The sequence below is a fragment of the Ammospiza caudacuta genome, chromosome 6 (assembly GCF_027887145.1).
Source record: "Ammospiza caudacuta isolate bAmmCau1 chromosome 6, bAmmCau1.pri, whole genome shotgun sequence".
Classification (NCBI taxonomy): domain Eukaryota; kingdom Metazoa; phylum Chordata; class Aves; order Passeriformes; family Passerellidae; genus Ammospiza; species Ammospiza caudacuta.
This window is the reverse complement of record NC_080598.1, coordinates 25,959,585-25,981,321: the sequence shown is the minus strand read 5'-3', so window position 1 is coordinate 25,981,321 and position 21,737 is coordinate 25,959,585. Positions and strand designations below refer to the sequence as shown.

General features: G+C 41.7%; 1 protein-coding gene across 6 annotated transcripts in view; it reads right to left on the bottom strand.

Annotated features, from left to right (window-relative positions):
* Positions 1 to 21,737, bottom strand: part of TSPAN18 (tetraspanin 18) — a 120,592-nt gene that overhangs the window by 50,097 nt on the left and 48,758 nt on the right. For 4 of the 6 annotated variants that reach the window (XM_058807835.1, XM_058807834.1, XM_058807836.1 and 1 more), the window contains one exon: positions 9,088 to 9,212. The exons of 1 other annotated variant lie outside the window; for it this stretch is intronic. The gene's annotated coding sequence lies outside the window, so the exon portion shown is untranslated. Of the gene's footprint in view, positions 1 to 9,087; positions 9,213 to 14,247; positions 14,273 to 21,737 lie in introns of those variants that run through there. One more of the 6 variants, XM_058807837.1, reaches the window with a different exon arrangement.

Here is a 21,737-nt window from a genome sequence, read left to right as displayed (position 1 = left end):
AAATTAAAAGCAAAATGAGCAGCACTGAAAGACACATCAGAGGAGCTCTGATGGAGAAGAAGCCCAGAGTGACGCTGATTGATGACTCCTAGAATGCCTTTCCCTGAAGCAATAATGAAGTACGTGCCTGGGACAGCAGCCCTGAGCACTGCATGGAAACACTTGAACAGCTCGCCTGCACCCACAGACCTCCCTGCCTGAGGAGCACATTTAAAACAGTTCTGCAAAGCACTACTGCCAGGGTCTCTCCTGAAAAGAAACAAACATTCCCTTCCCTTCCATCCTCCTCCCCTTTAAATCAAGCTCAAACCCCAAATCTGGGGGCACCTCTACTGTGTGTATAATCTGTCCAACATTCCTCAGTAACAGAAGCACTTGGAATGGGGAGGGGAGTGCTGCTCATCCCGGGCAGGCACAGTACAAGGGATACAGGGAAGATAAACAATGCCCTTTGGAGGTTCCAAACAGAGCCTACTGCTGCTGCTGAAGGCAGTTATTTTAATCCTCAGCTGCAAGTCACCGGGGCACAATAAAAGAGAATTAGCAAAGAAAACATTTAATGATAACAATGAGCATTCATGCCTTATTCCTTGACTTGCAGCTGAGAGTATTCAGTAATTCAGAAGTGGGTGAGAAATTAGGAACAGGAAAACCTAGAGCAGTCTCCCTGCCACTAAGAGTGACAAAAGCATCTCATCAGCAGAAGGAAGAGTAACGCCTTAATCATCATTTTCCTGCTAGACAAGCCCCAAACTCTTTCAGAAATGGGGCACAAAAAGAAATTTTATATCATAAAAAAAAACAACCAAATGAAAATTACTTTACATCAGTATACCCAGAAGGAACATAGCAAGATGATCAAAAGATTCTGTTTTTTGGATGACAAAAAGAGAAAAAATAAAAGGCCAAACCAGATGGGAAGAATTGCTTCAGTTTGAACTGGTAAAGATTTTTTCTAAAACAAAAATAATACAAAGGTATTCCTTCACATTAATTCCCCAAAGTTTTTTTGAATCTAAGATGAAATTTTAGTTTTTACATTTTCTAACTTAAAAACCATCAACTACCTCAAACAGAATACCACACAATGCCTCTTTTTATAAAATGTTTGGATCTAATTTTAATAGGAAAATGTAGGTTTCATTTTTTGATATTAAAAAGATCGGCTTCAGCATTTCTAAACAAAAATATATTGCATTAAAAATCTGGAAGTAAATGCTTTAATGTTAACAAATATATATATATATATATATATATATATATATATATATATATGTAGCCCTACTATTGATTGAATCTATTTACTAAATTTTAACTTGATTTTATGAGGATGTATGGTCTCTGTGAAGATTCTTGGATATAAAAGTTTGTGCAATTTTTGTCATTCATAAAAATTGTCTACTACAGAGATGTGATTCACACACTTGATATGCACAGCTGATTTTCTATTCACAGGAAAAGAACCATCATAACACTAGACTTTTCATCAATTGTCATTACTACTGATCAATAGAAAAAAACCCAGAGCAAAAGACCAAGATCCCAAGGAGCTCAGGCAGCACTTTGAGATTGGCTTTGTACATCTAACATTCAGGACTACTGAGTACCCCTGGGGATTTATACAGCTAGTCCTAAACATCTGGATTTACATTAAGTTAATTTGCACTTTTCCAAATTAGTTCTTTTCCAACTATATCTTGGAAAAAGAAAAACAAAAAACTAAAAAATAGAAAACAGAAACCAGAAAACATTTCATCACTGCTTTTTAGAAGTCACCATCACTTATCCGCATTTCCTGAGATGATTTGTGGAATATACACAACTTTTTCCACCATGGTCACACTAAGTCTCCAGGAGAATCAGAGCTTTGCTGTACTGATCTTCAGGTATTTTAAACAACCATAAATTGTGCTCATGTGAGTAGTCTGTACTTACAGTCTTTACTTTGAACACTGGCTTTTGGCAGAAGGGCCCAGAATAGCAGAATGCCAACTCCTGGTTCCAATCAGTTCAGAGAGACTTTGGCCTTCAGTGCTGCTACCAGATAGCATACAGAACTAGGAGATGGAAAGGGAAATGGAAAAGCAAAGGCAGCCCTGGCAAATAACTACACTTTCCAGTAACGTGATCCATACATGAATCTAACTCACAGGCCAATAATTGTGATAAACTTATAGCTCCATTCTGAGAGCTGAGCGCTTTAGTATGGGAGGAAAAAAGAACAAACTCTTTCCTTCTTGTTAACTGAATCCTTGTGGGAGAAATAAGTTAAGGCTGAGGATATTATTTTTAGCTTTCTTGGAATGTACTCTTGGATATACTTTGCAGCCAGAAATGTTATAAATGGTCCAGGTCAGTTTGAGGAGTCAGTGACGAATTCTGCCTTGCCAAACATGTTCTCTGTACTGCACTGGGTGTCCATCTTTCCCTCTCTAGCACAGAAAGGGCTACCTAGACAGCAGCAAGAATGCCCAAGCCTGATAACCCTGCTTCAGAGCATGGGGAAACCAGTGGGTTGGATAGCCACAAACTCTAATATTCTGTCATTAACAGTCACCGGGGAAAAGTGCCAGAAACAGTTCAAGGTGGCAGTTTTACATAAGGCCAGTTCACAGGAAAAACTTCCTCCCAGCCTCCTGTGCTCAGGGGCTGGCTCCAGCCATGCTGCAGGGAGGGACTAAGCCTGTTAATGCTCCTAGATACTTTAAAATGTCAAGACAGTGCTACAAGTCCATCTGAAAATTAGCACCTCATTAGTGACTGGGCATTTGAAAATAAACCTTTCACAGATTATTAAAAAAGGAATTTTATGTTGCTTAAACATACTGTGAAATATACATTTGTACATGCTGCTGGAGGTGTTGGTCCACTCATAGGTGTGCTCTGCTCCATGTTTTTGGGACAGGAATAGCTGCAGACATGTTCAGCTCAAGACCTCTGTGTGCTGGGCACTGGACACTAAAATACAGGCAGAGCACTGCCTTTATAACCCCCTCCATCTCATCCAGCCACAAAATGCCTGCATGTCCTGTCCCCCTCAGCTCTGCTGACCCTTGCTTCTGAGGAGAACAGCCCTGAATGTCCAGCACAAGCATGTCCAAGGCTGCTCCTATTTTTTTATCTGCCAACAGCTGTCAACAAATGTAATGTCTGCCAAGGATGCAACTCCCATCCATTAGAAGGTAACCGGAGCATGAGTCATCTTACAAAGGACAAAACAGACATTAGATTATCATTATCTCTACTGTGCACAAGCCTGGCTAGCAGCTGACCAGCAGCTCCTCTCTCAAAAGAGCTCTCAAGATTTTGACTAAATAGATGCATCAATGCAAGCAAGAAAGAAGCCTCAGCTTTAAAACAGGTCAGGGCACTTGATAGTAATAATAACCTTTTTCATGCTCTGCAAGTTTAAAAATCAACTAGTTTTCAATTTATTGTCTTTTTAATGTAAGCTGAATAGAATTTTTTGATATGCAGTTTTACAAGGGAGGAAAGGGAATTTCTGGATAAGTCATTTAATATTTTCTTCTCGTTCCTGTTTTGTCACAGAAAGGAAGAACAATGGGGGAAAACAGGAAGATAAACCTTCCAGAAGTAAAACTTTTTCGTCATCAGACTTCTATGAAGGGGAATGCAAAGTTCCACAAAGCTGGTTTCTACACAAAATAAAATACATTTCCTACAAGAAAAATCTTATCAACTGTTTGACCGTCTTTACATAGATGAGGAAGGAAGGCAGAGAGGAATCAGGCTACTTCCCACTGTCAGTGGGAAGTCCAGGCACAGAGCTAATAATTGAATGCAAAATTCCCCAAAACCACTTCACTACTTGTAGTTATCACCTTTCACTGATCCCAGCTCCTACTCATAAGCCCAAGAATAAAAGCTTCAAATACATGCACATATACCCCTCTTATGTATCTGTTTCCTGAGAAGTCTCTACAGTGAGAGAATAGTTCTGGCAACTTTTAAACTAAGTCCCCAGCTTTACTCAATAATTTTCAAAATGCATAAATCAAAAGCGACTGTACTTTTGTAGGTCTCAAAATAAGCAATGCAAAGCCTTCACTGCCGTTCTCAGGGGCACCCTATGTCAGCCACTCCACTCAGGGCATGGCACAACAGTGAAAGGCAGCTCTGCTTTCCTGTCCTGTCACATTGGGTTGACCTCATTTTCCCTCGACAAAGCACTTTACCCATGATAGAGTTAGTCAAACAAGCTTTAAATTACTCTGTAGCATTCGATGTAAGTGACAGGAGCTGTTAGAGATATATTTCTAATGACAATTTCTTTCCTCTTCCATCATAGTTGTTTCCAGGTTACCAGGTTACACAAGCTTCCAACTTCATAGGGAAACAGCATAGCCCAAACCAGTTTCCACATGCCCCACTGTTAGCATCAGAAGGATTAGCTCCCAAGTCCCTGGGAATACCTCCCAAAAGGTCAATCCACCCCTGGCAGAATCAGTTCTAGCAACATTTGAGTCCTCTAGAGCCATTACAGACAGAAGTGGCAAACCCATGCCACACTGTCAGCAGCCACTTACAGCCTGATGAGCACCTCCTGCAGCAGAAGAGCTGAAACCTCCCTCTGTCCCAGCTGAGACCACAAGCGCTGCTCCTCAGAGAAGGTGCTCAAGATGCATGGCTGACCTGGCGCTCACCCTCGATGCTCCTCTCTCCCCTTAGCGCGCACAGCAAACGTCGGCCACGGCAGCTCCTGGGACAGCTACAGTGCCAGCAGGCTGCCATCAAAACGCCTGGCCTGGGGGCTTGCAGGGAGCTTGGAACAGGAGCATCCCATTTATCTGTGCAGAGCGAACTCAGAGGTCCCATGCCAGCCATGTACATGTCAGAAGCCATTTGCCACTTCACTGGTAATTTGAGAACCGAGCACACGGGGCATGGCATCGTTCCACACCACTCGCTGCGATGGCTCCTCTTGATACCACCGTGGACAGCATTTAGGAGGCACCAAATTGCCTTGCATGAAGAGAAAGCTATGTGAGCTCATTCCTCTGCTTACCAAGCTCAGAGTAAAGTAAAGCCCAGAAGGCTTCCCCAGCTTTATCTTTAGTATAAATACAATTTAGGATAGAGGAAGATTTTCTTGGAAGCTAATTTTGTAGGTATTGGAGAGTAGGACAGCTTCTCCAAACAATTTAATTCACAGTCAAAAGAAAAATTAAAGAAAATTAGAACTTTCTCAGTATGATATGCTATTCTTTTGGTCAATGCAGCCTCCATTTACAGGCTTTTTTAAAAACTCTGAACCTTTAAAAACTTCTTACTCCATTCTCACAAAATTGCAGTTTCTTTAGAAGGTGTCAAACTGCTCAACATTTTAATAAGGAAAAAAAGTGTATATTGTCACTTCACACACTGATAATCATAATAATAACATTGAACTATTAATATTCTGCCCAAAAATGTGTTTATAGAAACTACTTTCCCTTTTTCCACTTCTGTAATCACACCTCAGCAAAACACATATTCAGTATTGTGACATAATTGTGGTAAATGAACCTCAAAATTTGTTGCTTCTTCTAAGAAGGAGTTGGGTTTTTTCTACTTTAATTTTTAACAAGTTTGAAACATAATCAGTTGTTGAACATATTTTTATGGGGACAACCAGCAGAGCATCACAAGGAACCAGAAGTGATAGCAACCGTAGAAAGCACAACTAAAAACTGCATTTCAATTCAAGAGGTTACAAGAGGATGCAAAAGGAAGAGTGCCCAAAACTTATGCTCACATGCACAAGCACACACTCATTCCTCTCCAAGATTTATCTTTTTCCCAGCTCCCAAACCTATGCTTTTCCCACCCCAGGCTCTGCCTCTGCTTTCTGGAGTCAGGGGACTTGGCCTTTTTTGTGCTCATGTTGCTCCAGCTGTTCCTTTGTACAAGGTGCTAAGTGGATGTGTTTGAAGTCAGAAGCAGGCAGCTTCTGTTCATCAACAAGTGACAGTTGCACCAGGAAAAAATCCCAAACTTGAGGAGTCCTTTCCCTGAGCTGGTGCATGTTGAGACTGACCCGTGCTACCCACAGAACTTCACCCCTGAAATACTGCTGCTCGCAGCCTGGCTTCCTGTGGCTCAAGGATTTCACCTGCCTGCTGGGATATCAGGCTGTGCTCATCCCCAGCAGTGGGGTCGGCCTTCCAACAGAGAGCAAGCTGCTGGCCCAAACTGGGGCGTGCCACTCACTCAGCACTTCAGCTGCAAACATGTATGAATATGAAGGGAGATTGTGAATGAAAAGGGATGCAGAGGGGTGCTCTCTGCCTCTCTCCCAAGGCCTGAGCATCCTCTTAAGCAAGAAAAAGAAGGCAAGAAAACAAACATCATTATTACTCATTGTTACTGAGTTAAAAATGAGGGAAAATGCAACATCTTCTCCTCCTGTCATAGTAGCTGGACCTCATAATTTGCCATTTTGCTGCTTTGCCTCATCACCTGAACTGAGATAACAAAGACAAAGTAAGTTTTTTGCACACCCAAGATGCTACACCATGTGTACCATGAGCTACCATGTGTACTTTTGATGCAAGCCTAGAGCTTGCATCAAAACAGAACAACTTTCAGCAAGGGGGGTAGAAAAAGTAACTGCAAGAAATCGATTTTTAGAAAGAATGTAACATTATGCCATTTTCCTCATATGGCCACTGGTATCCCATGCGGAGGCACAAACAATAGCCAGCTTGGCAGGGGGTGGAGTAAGAAGAAGACTTTGGGGGGAAAAAATTATATATATATATATTCCCTGCTGGCCCTCACCCTCCATTTCCTCTTGAATTTCTTTGTGACTGCACTGAAAGGGGTCAATAGCTCCCAGCTTGAGAAATGCAGTTTTGAAAGGACTATCACCAGCATCTGTATTTAAAGCATGCCTTTTACTTCACAGCCCCCCAGCTAATGCAAAGCTTTTAAAAGGCGAGCGCAAGATAAACTTTCAGGGTAAAACAAGAAAAAGCGAAGGGGAGAGGAGGAACAGTGCCCATCTGCCTTGGGCTTACTGACACTTTCACTGGAATAAAGCTTGCCTGGCAAAGCAGGGACAGGGAACATAAGCTGCAGATGATCCAGAGTGCCACAGATCATTACCCCCAGCTTTAGTCTCCACCTCCCCATGCTTTAAAGCACATTATGAAACCACGTGAAGCAGCCAAGCACTACACTGGAAAAGAGTTTCAAGTAATTAAAAAAATGGGAAAATTAGAGCAGGTCATCAATGAGCATATCAAAGCTTTAAAATCTTCAGCGTGTAAGAATTTTGTATCTGACAAACACAGGCAACTTAGTCAGATTTTAATAAGTTTAATTAACTTATCTTGATAACGAAAGATTGCACCAGTGGCTAAGTGGCTAAAATTATATTTAGGCTTTCTGTTTGAAGAAATACTCCAGTAAAGCTGTGGCATGTTAGAGCCAGGATTTATTGAGAGGGAGGAGGAACAGGACTGTAACCTCCTTCTTTGAGTGCCAGAGGACAGAGCCCATGAGGAAGGCTGGCACATGCCCAGTTTTTCAGGACCCCCAGGCTCCATTTCACATTGAAGCCTCATTCAAACATCCAATGGCAATTAAATTGCAGTTGCTTTTTCTATTAGGATGTTGTTTTTAGATCACTTTGGAAGTGGATGAATCCACACAAGGAATTTGTACAGCTCAGCTGTTGCTGTAGTCTCCAGGTGTAACCCGGTCATCTGCATTCCAGCATGCATCTGTCTTAGAAACTAACTGTTCTCCCTAATAAAACTTTTCCAAATATGAGGAAGAAAACCCAGATGAAATGTCACAGAAAGATGCTGTACTTTGTATTAACTAAATACAACCAGGTATGGTTTTCCATCTCAAATTTATTTGACTGTATCTGATTATTTAACTGGAGCCTTTCAGTAAACATTAGAAGAAGCCCACATCATTCATCTAAGACAAGCCTGAAATCACAGATGGAAAGGTGTAGTAGTACCTCCAGCAGCACCACACACAGCAAAAAGGAATTTCATCCTACCAAACTGTCTGGGAGAAAAGCCAAAGAGACCAGAGAATGCTCCAGAAGCACAGAAGTAAATTGCCTCTTCGAGTCTCTAGCACTGGCAGCATATGACTTTGCACTTCACTTTAGCTCCCAATCATGTTATCTTTCTCACAGGCATTCAAATACATTAGTCTGTACCTTATCAGATCCTGAATTACGACTGTAGAAAAGCTCCTAAGTCTGAGAAATGTAGTTCAGAGACGTTTATGGGGCTGTAATGAGTACTGACAGATAAGCCACACTCATGCAAACACACTTGCAACTGATGTCTGGTTTAACACAATACAGCCCTAAGCCTTCAAAATATAGCCTAAGAAACAGAATCCCCCCATCACCTACTACTAATTGCATCTGCAGCGGTCAGGGGTTGAAAGAGAAGTAAGCAGATTAATTCTATTAGTCTGTGCAATAGTATCCCAAGGGGACAAGGGAAAATCCCATCATTTAAATCAGGGCTGGTAGACGCTGCTGGGAATGATGTTACATACTAGTAGGGGATTAAGAGTTTGGACTAAAGGGCCTAATTTTTTCTAGATCTGGTTTCCATGAGTCATAGCAATTAGAACTGCAAGGCTTTTGTGTTTGTTTTTTTCCACTTACGGATGACCTGATACATCTTTCCGAGTTGAAGACAACATTATTAAATTAATTTCTTACTAAACCCTTTCTCCACAACATACATTCCTGTATTCCTTTTTCTTAAAAAGTTTTCTGTTTAAATTAAGGTATTTTCAATACAAAATTAGTTTAGAATACAAAATCTAAGTATTACTTTATTAATCCCTTATATGTCAAATTTTTCAGCACATTCCGCTCACGCTTTTAACCTATACTTATCTCAACCATATGGGCAGTCTTGATCCTCTGAAAGTACATTTTTGCTGAGAAACGTTCCCCATGCTGTAAATGCATTGTAAGCTTTCATCCCTGCAGACGTGGCAGGCAGTGGTGACGAAGCCCTTCTTGAGCCAAATGAAGGGAAAAAGTAATTTGCTCAATCCTGTGCAAGTGAGCTTGAGCATCAGAAGCACTGTCTGCCTTACCTGTGTGCTGCTTTGAGGGGACAGACTTTCAGGGAAATACTTGTTCTCCTCAAGAAGTCAGGCTGTACTGCATCTGTCAGGATCCTTGCTTCAGGTCTCTAACACTGTGATCGAGGCTGGTCAACCTGTCAGAAACAGCAAGGAAAATACATAAGACACATACTGGACCTGAGGAGAAGGCTGCCACTTTGTTTTACTTCCTCCTGCTTGGGAAAGACCAACTCTTTCTTGTACACCTGAAGAAATGAGGGGAAGCATCTCTAGTGACCATGAAGACCCTGTCAAAGTCAGGACTAAAGGCAAAATCTTCTTCCCTACTCTCCAGTTCATAAGGCTGACCAGAAAAGGGCTTTGACTGGAAGGCAATAGGAGGACAGGACTATTTCTAGCAGCATAAGGAGGAAACAATGAAGTTGCTCTGCATCTTCCCCTCTTACTCCTCTGCACAGCAGAGGAGAGTCATGCCCAGGAAGAGGTGCTGCAAGTCCCAAAAGGCAATTTCCAGAACAGGGGATGGAGTGGTGTGTGATAAAACACTGGTAGTTAAGTGTTTAACACACACACAACCTTTCTGTATTGTAGGCAACAAATGTGCACACATCTGTTCACCTGCTGGATAGATGCTAAAGTACCACTTATTCTGAATGGAGGGAGCCAGAAATGATTGAGGATCAAAAAAAGGTGATGGAGTTAAGAGGCAGGTAAGGGTGGGAGGAAAACACCAACAGATGCTCGAGGGGTGAAAGCAATAAGGCAAGCAAAAGAAGGTAATTCAGAGCCTGCAGAACGGCATGAAAGGCTAGTGGGAGAGGAGAAGGGATCATGCCAGATTGCATCTGTTTTCTACTTGCAGAAATCAGCTAGACATGGGGCACAGAGGTGGGGCCATCACTTTAACTGAGCAATGCTTCCATAGCAGCTCCTCTCTGGAGAACAGCAGCGAGTCTGGATCTCATTCTCCCTGACAGCTCCAGTTCAGATATGAAGGTGGCGCCATGTAAATCCATTTCATGATATTAATTCTCTCCTCTCTAGTCTACCTTGTTGATTTGCTTTCTTTTGAAGCCCAAATCCTCTGCCCTGCCCTGTCTCTCCAGATCTCAGGGCCAACACCAACTGTCCATGTGAAACATCAGGTAGCATCTCTGACCCGTCTGCATCACTCAACACTTAGCACCTCCTTCAGGATCGAGACGAAAAGCTGGGAGAGAGGGTCTTGTCACAGCAACTCCTCCCTGAGACAGGGCTGCAGAGGACATGTCAAGCTCCCCGTCTCTGTCATGCAGTCTGAAGATGACAGCCATACTGAGCTGAACTGCCATTTGTCAATCCAGGGATTACAAAGCCACCTACAAGCCAGCTGGAAAATGCTAATGTCACACCAGACCGCATGAAAGGAAATTCCTCCCCCGCACGGGGTATCAGCCCTCTGTCAGCAGCTCCCTGCTCCCCAGCACAAAGGTGTTATTTCACACTCGCCCAGGATGAGAGAGGGGCTTTAGTGGGAGCACAGGGGCGTTGGTGAGGAGTGCTCTGCATCCTGGACATCCATCTTACATGCAACAGAGGGGCAGTATCGTCTAGTGAACAGAGCAAGGGCCCACCAAATGGTACTTGGGCAGATGTTCTCCATGCCTTTGTCTCCAGTGGACTCTTTCAGCACTTTCAGGGTGGTTCATCCTCCGTTTCAAATACACACATACCAGCCACATCCTGGTTTCTTTCAAGGGGACGGGCAAATATTTGTGAAGTGCGAGTGCTTGTATGCAGAAAATGCACATCCATACACTTCTGCACAGGACAAAGTGCCTGCTGCCTAACAAAAACATATCCTGTTACACACAGTCCTAGTCCTTTCAGACATAAGGTACAGAATATTAATTCCCAGACTTTGAAGACAATGAGGGGAAAACTTTATTCAAGTTTGTAAAGTGATATGAAACCACAACATGGAAAGTGGCCCAGGCAGGCATACCAAGAGTCATCAAAATTTTGATTCAATGGCATCTTAAGTAGCAATATTCCCTTTCCATTATGGAAGAACACGCCTATCCATGTAAGCAAGCCCCATTCATCCCCTATTACTATTCCAGCTGATGCACCACTGTGATCAGAAGCAGAAGCTATCATATATTGAGGGTCACTAATAATGTATTTTGTCTTCTGTGTGTGCTTGCTCAGATGAGAGATTTCAATCATCTCTATTCAAGGAACATTAAGAAACACAAGATATATCAGGTTATATAAATCCTCCTCTCCAGTGGAGGATCATGCCTCTCCTCTCCCCTCTGCTTTGTTTAATCCAATTGAAAGTGTCTCGGGCAGCAGGAATATTCTCCTTTTTCTCAGCAGACTCCAAAAAAGTCTGATAGAGAGCTGTCTTAAACACTTGTTTCATGCATTAAGAGTCTGTCTGGCTTTGTTTTTTTAAAAAATGTGATTCCTTAGTATCTCACCAGAGTAAAAGCAGTAGCATGTGAGAAATGTGAATTAAGGATATAAAAACCAGGCTTCTTCTCCAAGGCTGATGTGGAGGGACAGAGATGGACAGCAGCACTAGAGCATCCAACACTCCTCTAGCCTGCAGGTGAATTTTCAATACAGGTCCATGGATCATCTGGGCTCAATACATTTTTAATATGAAAACAAAAATAAACAAAAGCTCAATGTGGAATTTCTCCCAGTTGTTGCCCCGGTCTCACATTCTCCCTAATCAGCGCTGGCTGCTATCAGAGACAAGACCCTGGATTAGACATGACCTGACCCGGGCCAGCAGCTCACGGTGCTGCTCCCACAGCACTGCACGGAGCCCCACACCCTTGAGGCTTTAGACCATGTGGCTCCTGAGTTTGATTTAAGGGGCACAACTACTGGAATTTAGTTTCTTAAAAAAAGTTTTCTTTTAAGTCCAACTGTCGTCACAGCATTCTCCCCACCTCAATGTTTCTATGCTTTGGGGCCCCAGTGGTGGTATGTTTTGCAAATTAGTTTTTTTTCTTCCTTGTATACTTGTACAACCACAAACATGGTTGTGTTAAGCCACTTAATCAAGCATAAGCAACGAGAGTTTGCACTACATACTGACACAGACATCAGAAGGAACACAAAGCATTCCCATTTAACATTTTATGCATCAGAAATAACACCAAAACAGATGTAAAGCAAGCTAATTCTTCATTGCTTAACACAACACAAATCTTTGTGCATTAAATACAAGTGAAAAGGAGCTGTAGAGTTGGCATTAGCTTGACAGATGTTGAGATGAGCTGCACCAGAACTGAGTGTCTCAGCCTGAAACAGTGCATGTTAAAAAGGCATCTGCTTATTGTTTGATATGTGTATTTATTTACATAGACAGCTTGCTGACATGCTGAAGGGCTGGGGAGAGTGGTGTAGGCTGGCATTTTAAACCCTCAGCAGGCATTCAGCAAGTGGTCTGTTATCCTTTGGTCATGTCACTAGCTTCCATTTTATTGCTGAGTGGTAGCAAAAAAGGGGAGCAGGGAAGGAACCAGGATCCCCTCCACTGTGCAAACTTAACTCCCCTCCAGGAGCTTGCCCTTAGCACACAAGGCAGCATTCCCAAGCTCAGCCTCCACAAGCATGTCGCCCCTAGGGCTCACCCTCCAGTTTCTGGGGCCTCTGTGCCTTTGACACAGACATGGGAAGGGTCTCTGAAAAGCAAGTCAAGTGCAGCCCCTTGTTGCATAAAGAGATTTTTCTTAACAAGAAAGAAAATTAATTAAGTGTATAAAATCCCACAGGTTGGAACAACAGCTGAGGAATTATCTTTCTATCAGGTTTGGTAATGAGGACTAAAAATCCTCACACAAACATTAACAGCTTCATATGGGCTCATTGGCATTTCAGATCAGATGTGAGATTTGGCATTCCCAGGAGCACCAGATGCAACTCCAGTTACAGACCAGACTATGGGCAAAATGCATTTTGCCCTGCTGAAAACAGACTTGTGACAATGTCTGAAAGTTAAAGGTACATATCTACCTACACAATAATTTTTTCCCACAGAAATTATGCCCAGGGAGACTGAAGGTCACAACATCCAATGCCTCAGGTTAATCTGACTCACCTCTGACACCTGAGTTTAGATATGTCAAGTGTGTGAGACAGTTCTTCAACATGCTGTGTTGACCCAGCACAAATCTGGGTGCACATCAAATGACATGATCAGACACTGGCCAAATCCAGCACCTCTACCCACAGCACTGCACTGAGCCCCACACCCAGGAGTTTCCCCACCAACACTGCTGGCTGCTCAACTGTCAACACTCACAATTACTTCTTAATGCTAACAAAATAATACAGATTTTTTTTCCCCATACCCTGAAATGGAAAAACTACCTGCTCTGGGATCAGTTACAAGAATGGCAATCATATTCATGGTAACTACTGCAATAGGGGATCCTACCACAAAGAAGCCATGTGGCCTACTGAGCACCATGCTGAACTGTGGCAAACTATTCAAAGCTACATTTCAGAAATACTTTAACTTCCCTGGCAAATAAGGCAAAGGAATTTGTACCCTACCCCCAAAAGAGAAAGGGGAAAAACAAAAGTGAACTACTGGCCATCTTTCCCAAACATGCCTTTGTACATCTTCCTGCACCTTTGTTACTGTTGATATCACAAGAGGTGATAATCCCTTGGTCCCACAGAACCAAGCTTCTTACTGTGTGCAGCATAAAAGAGCTCCCTGCCCAAAAAGCTAGCTGACTAAACAAATAAAAAGCAGGGAAAAAAATTGTATTTCCCTTGTTACAGATGGGAAGCAGAAATCCAGAGAGACATTGGCAGTAAAGATCCGGCAAGGAGCCAGTGAATGAACTGGGAAGAAAACATCTTCAGTCTTGAAGCTTATTCCTTCAGTGTGGAGATCACTGTTTCTTCCTTTCCTGTTCTCCTGTTTTTCACTCAAATTTGTTCCTTTTACAGCTTGTAAAGTTCACCCTTAAAAACAATGCTGATGGGCTACTGATGCTTCTCATTTTTATGGGGAGGAGATTTAGGGATTCTGATGTAAATAATAACAAGGAATTCTTAGCTGGCACCCAAATACTGCCCCAAAGAGGCCAAATGCCCCCCATCCCCTTAAATGAACAAGTGCTGGCAGGTGCAGTTTTGGGAAGTTTTTTAATATACCTAATCATGGGGCTTTCAATTTACCAACTCAGAACCACTCTAGTGCAGGTACTTCCAAGGCAGATGTTTCATATATCACCCATGTGTTACCAGTCAACACGATAACCCTACCAGATGAAAAAAAATATTTTGAAATTGCATGGAAATGAAAGACATCTCTTTCAAGTGTTTTACTAATTAGCCAGACTTACCAAAGGCTAAGGATAATGGAGTATTTCCCCATTATGTCTGCCTCTCATTAATTCAAATGCCCTCTGTGCCCTAAACCTATTGGAAAAAGAAACCAACTGCACTTCTGAGCAATAGGATTAAATTACCTGCCCCAAGGAAGCAGGTTGCCTAACAGAAGCATTTGCAATATTAATAGCTACTTCAAATAATTTTAAATCATCATTTAACAACCATCAGTACTTCCTTAGTTTTTCTTGAGTTTGAAATATCTGTAGTGCATAAACAACAGTCAATCTAACTGTTTTTCAAGTTTTTTTTCTTGTTTGACTCAGAAATGATGCTTTCTGTCAGCCTGAATTGTTAATTTAGGTTTGCTATTGCAGCTCTCTCCTCTTTCCTTGAATAAAGGGCTGGCTGATCCCTGGGATACTGCAGCACAGCACTTGGGTTTTCACACTCAAGCTGTTGCTCTATTAGCTCTACAATCTGGCAGTTTTCTCTCCTACTTTTTAAAGGATCTCATCTACCTCTTGTAGCTTTTTCCTCAGATTCACCTGGGAAGGTACACTGAAAATTTTGGGCAGGATGTTCCCAGAATTACAGGAGCATCTAAGGGGAGAAAAAACCCCAGACATTTAAGGCAGCACATACTGTATGTGCAGCAAGGGTGTATGTCTATTATAGCAATTCAAACATCTGCTGGTAATGAGGTTAGTTTGGAAAGGCTTTGATTCCTGCCTAGGGAATTTAGTGTAGTTTGCTTGCTCCATGAGAATGCCATGGGCTTCCTCATGCAGGGTTAGATTCAAATATACTTTCATGTATTACAGAGTTTTATGTATAATACATGTGTGTGTGATTCTGGTCCTTCAAAAGATTTCCCAGTGAAAAAGCTAATACAGAACGGAGCACTTCATGGAGTTGTATAGCTCTTCAACTCTCCTTTGGAATGTGTCATTAGTTCTGCATAACTGATATCTCTGTTTTATCTTCTTCAGATCCCCTTTCTTTAAACAAACTCCAGATTCCCCCACTCCCAAAAAAATGTCTCTTAAGTCCCAATTGTTTTTCTTGAAACACACAATAATTTTAAAGGGCTTAGCAGGAGTATTTCAAGAGGAAAAAGTACACAAAACCCAATAATCAAGTGATAAAGGCCAAAGAGAAAGTCACAGTCAGTTATGGAAAAGGACATGCAATGTTGTTCCATTATCCTCTTGAAATGAAGAGTTAAATCTTGCAAAATTCCATTCCAGTGCCTGCTACTCCACCTAAATCCTCCTGACCACAGCAACAAAGCCATTTTATAGCACATCTTGGCATTTTCATCATGTTCCCAACATCTAGCTCATGGTTCAAAGGTTTTGGTCCTTCAAAGTAATGAAACTGGTGATGAGCACATGAAATCAAATTGCCAATTGTGAAGAGAAAAGAAAGTTGATTTTCCAAGACATAGAGGAAACCACCCTCTCCCCTCAAATCCTTCCCTATATTCCCCACTGAGCAGGTCAGGTCTCCTTGCCCACATGTTACTTAATTTCTGCATCACCTCAGTGTCCAAACTTGTGCTGTTCTGAACTGCTTCTTCCTGGAGTCTGGGGTAGCTCTGGCTGTGCACAGGTACAAGCAAGCCACAATAAAGTTTTGATTCTTGCAAATTACTGAATTTCACTTCTGAATAAAGGCTATCATGGAAGAGCACAGTGCAAATACACCACCATAAGTCAAAATTAGAGCAATTTTAAAAATTACCAGTGAATAAACTTCCTTGGAACATGAAAGCCAGCAAAGCCACACGCCCCACATGGAAGTACAGTTTAACTGGCCAGGATGGAAATCATGCTGTCATTGAACAATAGGGCTGTCCATGGCAGAAAAATGAGTAAAGGCAGAGCTGAGCCCTACAGAAATAGCCACTAGATTTTCAAGTACCAAGAATCAGATGCCAAAATGTAAATACTATTAACAACTTAAATCTTAAAGGTCTCACAAGGGTTTGTTCTGTCTACACAACAGAGATGTACCGATTAATGACAGAAATTCCTTCCTGTAACTGGAAAAAATTAAGAACATACAGAATCACCCAAAGAGTTTTGCAAGATAAAGAACTCTAAGTTAATACCAGGCAAAGACATACATCCATTCTATTCCTCTCCCAGAAAACAAAAATAAAAAGTTGCCGTAAGAGCTGTGTTTTTCTTTTCCCTTCTACTCTCTGTATGTTAAAAAAAAAAAAAAAACCAACAAAAAACTAAAAAACCAACAAAGAAAAAAAAACCACAACAAAACCAAAAAGCCACCCCAAAACCCAAAACAAATACAATGCTCTTTCTGACCACCAATCTTTCAGGAAAGAACAAATCTGACAGAATTTTTTTCCGGAATTCAGTGTTAAAAATGGTCAAAACTTCAAAACTTTTCAATGGTCCAAAAGCAACATGACTATCAGTAAATGTATTAGCAACTCCAGCACATGTTAGAAACATAGGGATGAGGTAATTGTTTCTTTAGTTAAGGCTCAATTGTTTGAGCACCTTATAGCCATTTTGAGTTGCATGGCATTCAGCAGAATTATAGCACATCAGAATGGACTGACTAGGGAGAAGGCAGATTTTAATTTCTTGTTGGTATTTTCTGCTGATGGTGCTTTTAAGGACTCATACCAGCTTTCATTACAAGGGCATCTTCCCTATTTGCAAATGTTTTTCATCACCAACTTTCCCCCCAACCCATCCCACTGTTTTTCTCTTCTGTCCTCTCATTCAGCTGTTTAAAGAGCTAGTAATCAAAAACAGTGTAGCCTAATGGAAGTTGCAATTGTGGAGCTGCTCATGAAGTTTAGATCAAGGACAATTGTTGTTATTACATGGCACAATACGCTGAAGATTCTGCAAGAACTCTGGATGAATCCCAAAAGATCTCCCAGAACTGGAGCAATGGGATGCCACCCGTCTGAAAGCTGCAGAAGTCAAGTTCTTTGGCTCGCTGTCACAGTGTGTCAGCAAACAAACATCTTTCTCTAGCTTTCCCAATTATTAATACACTTATTAAAATGTGAGACAATGTTTTCTGTTTGAAAAACACTGTATTGTCAGTGAATACCCTTTTGGAGAAGTCGGGCAATTAGAGAAGGAGCAATTCTGAGCCTTGAACACAAGAGAGGGAGGGATGCCAAGGGAAACTACAATTCCATTGAAATTGAGGGCAAAGCACTCTGTCTGCAATAGTAGCATAAACATATCCCAAACAGATGTATAGAGGCTAGCTTCACAAAGTTTTAGAAGTGCTCAGTGGTTTGGGGATGCATCAATACAAATGTTTCAGTCTGGGTGTTCAAGCCTCCTGAGGCAAGAAATACTTAACTGTTTCTGAAAAACCTGGCCCTCTGGAAGTGTTTCAAATGAAACCAAAATAATCTGTCCCCCTCTCAAAACTTTAGATGTCACTGACATAAATGGTGGGACTTCTGCCTCTCTCATTAGCCCACAATTTTAGAAGTATTCCCAAAATGCTGCACATGCTGATATGCCTGTCTTTCCAAGCCTGGTCACGCAATAGTCTGTAGAATACAACTTTTTACCAGCCTGAACAATAGAGACGGGTTCTGACTCGCACATTTCCTCCAGACAAGTGGCACTCAAGGCTATTCCTTCCAACCAAGACCCTGCATTCTGTTTTTCCTATTACAGAGCTGCTTGCAAAGGTATGTCTTGAAAATAACTATGGCCTTATCTTTTGCCTGACCTTCCCCTGTGCTTTTTTCTATAATTTCAGCTTCAATTTTTTTTCAGCACTTCAATAAAGGGCATATCTGCAATTCAGCGTTTTGCACCAGGAAACTGAGACAGGGAAAAGACCAACACAACTTGTAAAACAGTTTGGCAAAGACAGCTTGAACTAATATAAGCCTACTGGCCTTACAATTGGCAACAAGAGCTTTTACTAGTACTTAGCTTTTAACTGCAGCATTCCTCAAGTATCTAGAGGAGGACACGTCCCAACTAATTAGGTAGGCATTGCCACCAGGAAAACACGACAAGGAAACAACTGCACAAAAACCCTTTCCTGCATTATTTGTCTTGGTCTCTTGGGCCACACAAGCACACAAAAAGGCTTCCAGATGAGCTGTGGCATAGCTCCTAAGACAGCTGCTCTGGACAGACAGCTGTATTTCATTTTGGGTGGAGTTAGGTGTTTAAAGGCCCTCAGAAAGCAGCTCTTAGCTGCAAGATGCCAAAGAGAGCTCCTGCATGGGGAAATTTTGTTCCCTTTGATTCACCAGGGGAAAGCTGCTGCCTATAATAGATAATTACTTAAGTCAGCTCTAATGTCTAGCTACCAGCTGGCAAGGCACAGCAGTCTGCACAGAGCTCAAGTTAGGACCATGGAGCTTTCTATCAGAAAAATGCTTTTTGGAGCATGGAAAGTGAGCACAGCAACTGGGAGAAAGGACAAAGCCTTGGGAAGCTGTGAAACCCTGCTCTTTCACACCGATGGATGGTGCAATCAAGATTTACAGCCTTTGAAAGCTTTCTCAACACTTGCACAGCTCCAGCCCATCCGGGCAAATTACCAGACAGCTCCTCCAAGGTGCAAGCATGTCAGTCTCAAGACAGTAAGGAGAGGTGTAGCATGCATATCCCTCACCTAAGTACACCTCAGAGGGAGCTTGCCAGAGTTTTTACATGCTGCTAGAGCATTGAGAAAACTCCTACAGCAGAAACCAGCTGCCCTTAAATAAAGGCAGGTGGGAAGGAAAGCTAAGGTTCAGGCACCAGCTGCCATCCCAGGTAAAAGCAGTCAGAGCCATGCTACGGCACAAATGTCTACAACTAAAGACTTCTTTCCCTCCTGGGTCTCTCCTGAGCAAGACAGATGGAGGAAGTATTTGGATCACTTTGGGCTTTGCTTTCTCAGTGTCTCCTCTGAACAGCTGTCACAGAGTCCAGCTGGAACCAGGGCAGCTGAGTCAGGGATCTCCTTTGACTGTCCTGTCTCACAGCTCACTCCCACTGCAGTGGACTCCTGTATCAGGGATTAACTGGAAATGAAGAACGTCAAACAAAATAATCAGTGTCAGCTCTGCCAAATGAGCTGGCAACCAGTAAGACAAGGAAGCCCTCACTAAAAGCACTAACAAGATGCAGGAACTACTCACAGGGCCCAGATAATGCTCCACAGGGCCCTTCTCGACTGCAACCAGAAATTCCAAGCCAGACAAGAAGCTTTCCAAGGCAGACATTAAACATTCATTTGTAATAAACACCCTCCTGACCCCCAGGGACCAGTGAGAGGTGTAAGGAAACACAGCAAACAGAATCCAGAGAGGCCAGATGCCTTGCACTGTGGTTATTTTAATATGTGAAGAAAAATAATAGTAGTGTTTTCAAAATGGTTCATGGACCATACTAAGAAACAGCAACGATATTTTTTATTTTGGACACCTTAGTTCTTCGAGGGCAGTCTTCCCTTATCTCTGAACAGCAGAAGGGCATATTTCTCAGTGTTATTTTAGAAATGTGCACAAGAATTTCAAACATGCTCTCTGCTTTCCAGTGCAATCCTTGGACTGAAATGTCTCCACATTTGCAATCATTTTATCTCTACAGAGCAAGGGGCAGCTGGGGACAGCAGGGGTAAAAGGGATCTGTGGGACCACAAACCAGAGATTGGGACCCATAAGAGCAGCTGGCTATTGCTCATTTAACGGCTCTGGCTGGTCCAGTTAGTGTTGGATTTTATTTGTCTATTGAGTTTGTATTCATGGTATTGTGCTTTTAAACAGAACTGTGGAGTTCTATCAACGTATAATAGGAAAAGTCTTGCAAAATCAGATGGAAGGGCACATATAGGGTACTCTGCAACCATCACTGAGGGTGGAGGTCACTATATGCAGTTTCCACAGGAAATGTTTATTACTCAACAATTTATATGTATAAATTTTTCATAAAATTACTTAATTTCACATATGCCAAAAAATAAATATTTAAATGATTAATATTTTGAGATCATAGCAGGAAGACGGACAAAGACAGTGAAATTAATAAAAATGCAGCTGAGTGCATAGCTGAAGCTTTACAGCAAATTTGTTCATTTATGGTAATGTCCACTGTGCATTAGCATTTCCATAAATACTCTGTAAATAAGATTAAAAAGGATTGTTTCAGTTTCTGCTGATAATCAAGTGCTAAAGAATGGCTACAGAATAAGAATTTTGTAATTCAATGCAAATATTCGTGCAAGAAGCTAGATCCTATGAATTACACGCATTTAGTCAGGGAGCAGAAATACTATTGTGTGACCTATGTGTCAAAATACGAACTGAATTGTGCAGCTGGAAGCTGAACACTTGAATACCAGCCACTGAATACTAAAAAGGAATTGCCTGTAAACAATCAGCAAACCAAGAAGCAATCTATGAATAATTTCAAATAAGTTGTGCAGTGGAAAAGTCAGTAAGTTATTCGTAGACAATTTGTCAATAGAAGAACTCACATAAAAATGTATTTTAAAAATTCTACAAATTGTCATGTAGATATCAAAAGAGCATTTATGATTCATCATGAAAAGACATAAGTAATTATAGCAAGGGTTGAAAAGGCATTTTCTTTCTTGTATTATATTCTATAACCAATCAGGTGCATTAGAACAATACCTTTAGTTATAATTCTGCTGATCCCCAAGGCATAAGCCATTAGTGTGTGATGGAGACACGATGATGAAACTTGATGGCTGAGTAATCTGATTCGCTCTCACCAAATTTGAGCAAAATCTGACGTCAATGAATCTGTACTTGAATGCACTAATGTCATTATTCAATTTCATTCCTGCAGGTGACCATACCAGATAACAATTCCATTCTCTTGATTTGGAGAAGAGCAGTGACCTGTGATTCAATACACAGCATAGCCCTCTTTAATCCTTTAAAAATTTAAAGCACCTGATTTGCCACCATTGTGCTGTGGGGGAAAAAGAAAAGACCAAAAGCCCTCCTAGCAAGGTATTTTCCAAGAGCTAAGAGCTGCAGAACAGGGATCTCAAGCTGTACATGACAGCTGTAAAAAGAAGATTTGGTGACCGTCCTGCACTGCTAAATCAATTATTTGTTGAATTTACCACAATACTATATGGAGAGGCAGAAGTAGTCACCAACAAGCCTCAGTCCCCCAGGTTCATGGCAGCAGTTCCGGATGGAAAATTCATGAGTCTCCCAGCTCATGAGGAAAACAGCAGGTTATGGAATACAAGGAAAGCTGGCCCTGTTCAACTTAATGAGATCTATTCCAGGAGAAAAAGGAAATACATTTTTAGAAGGATCT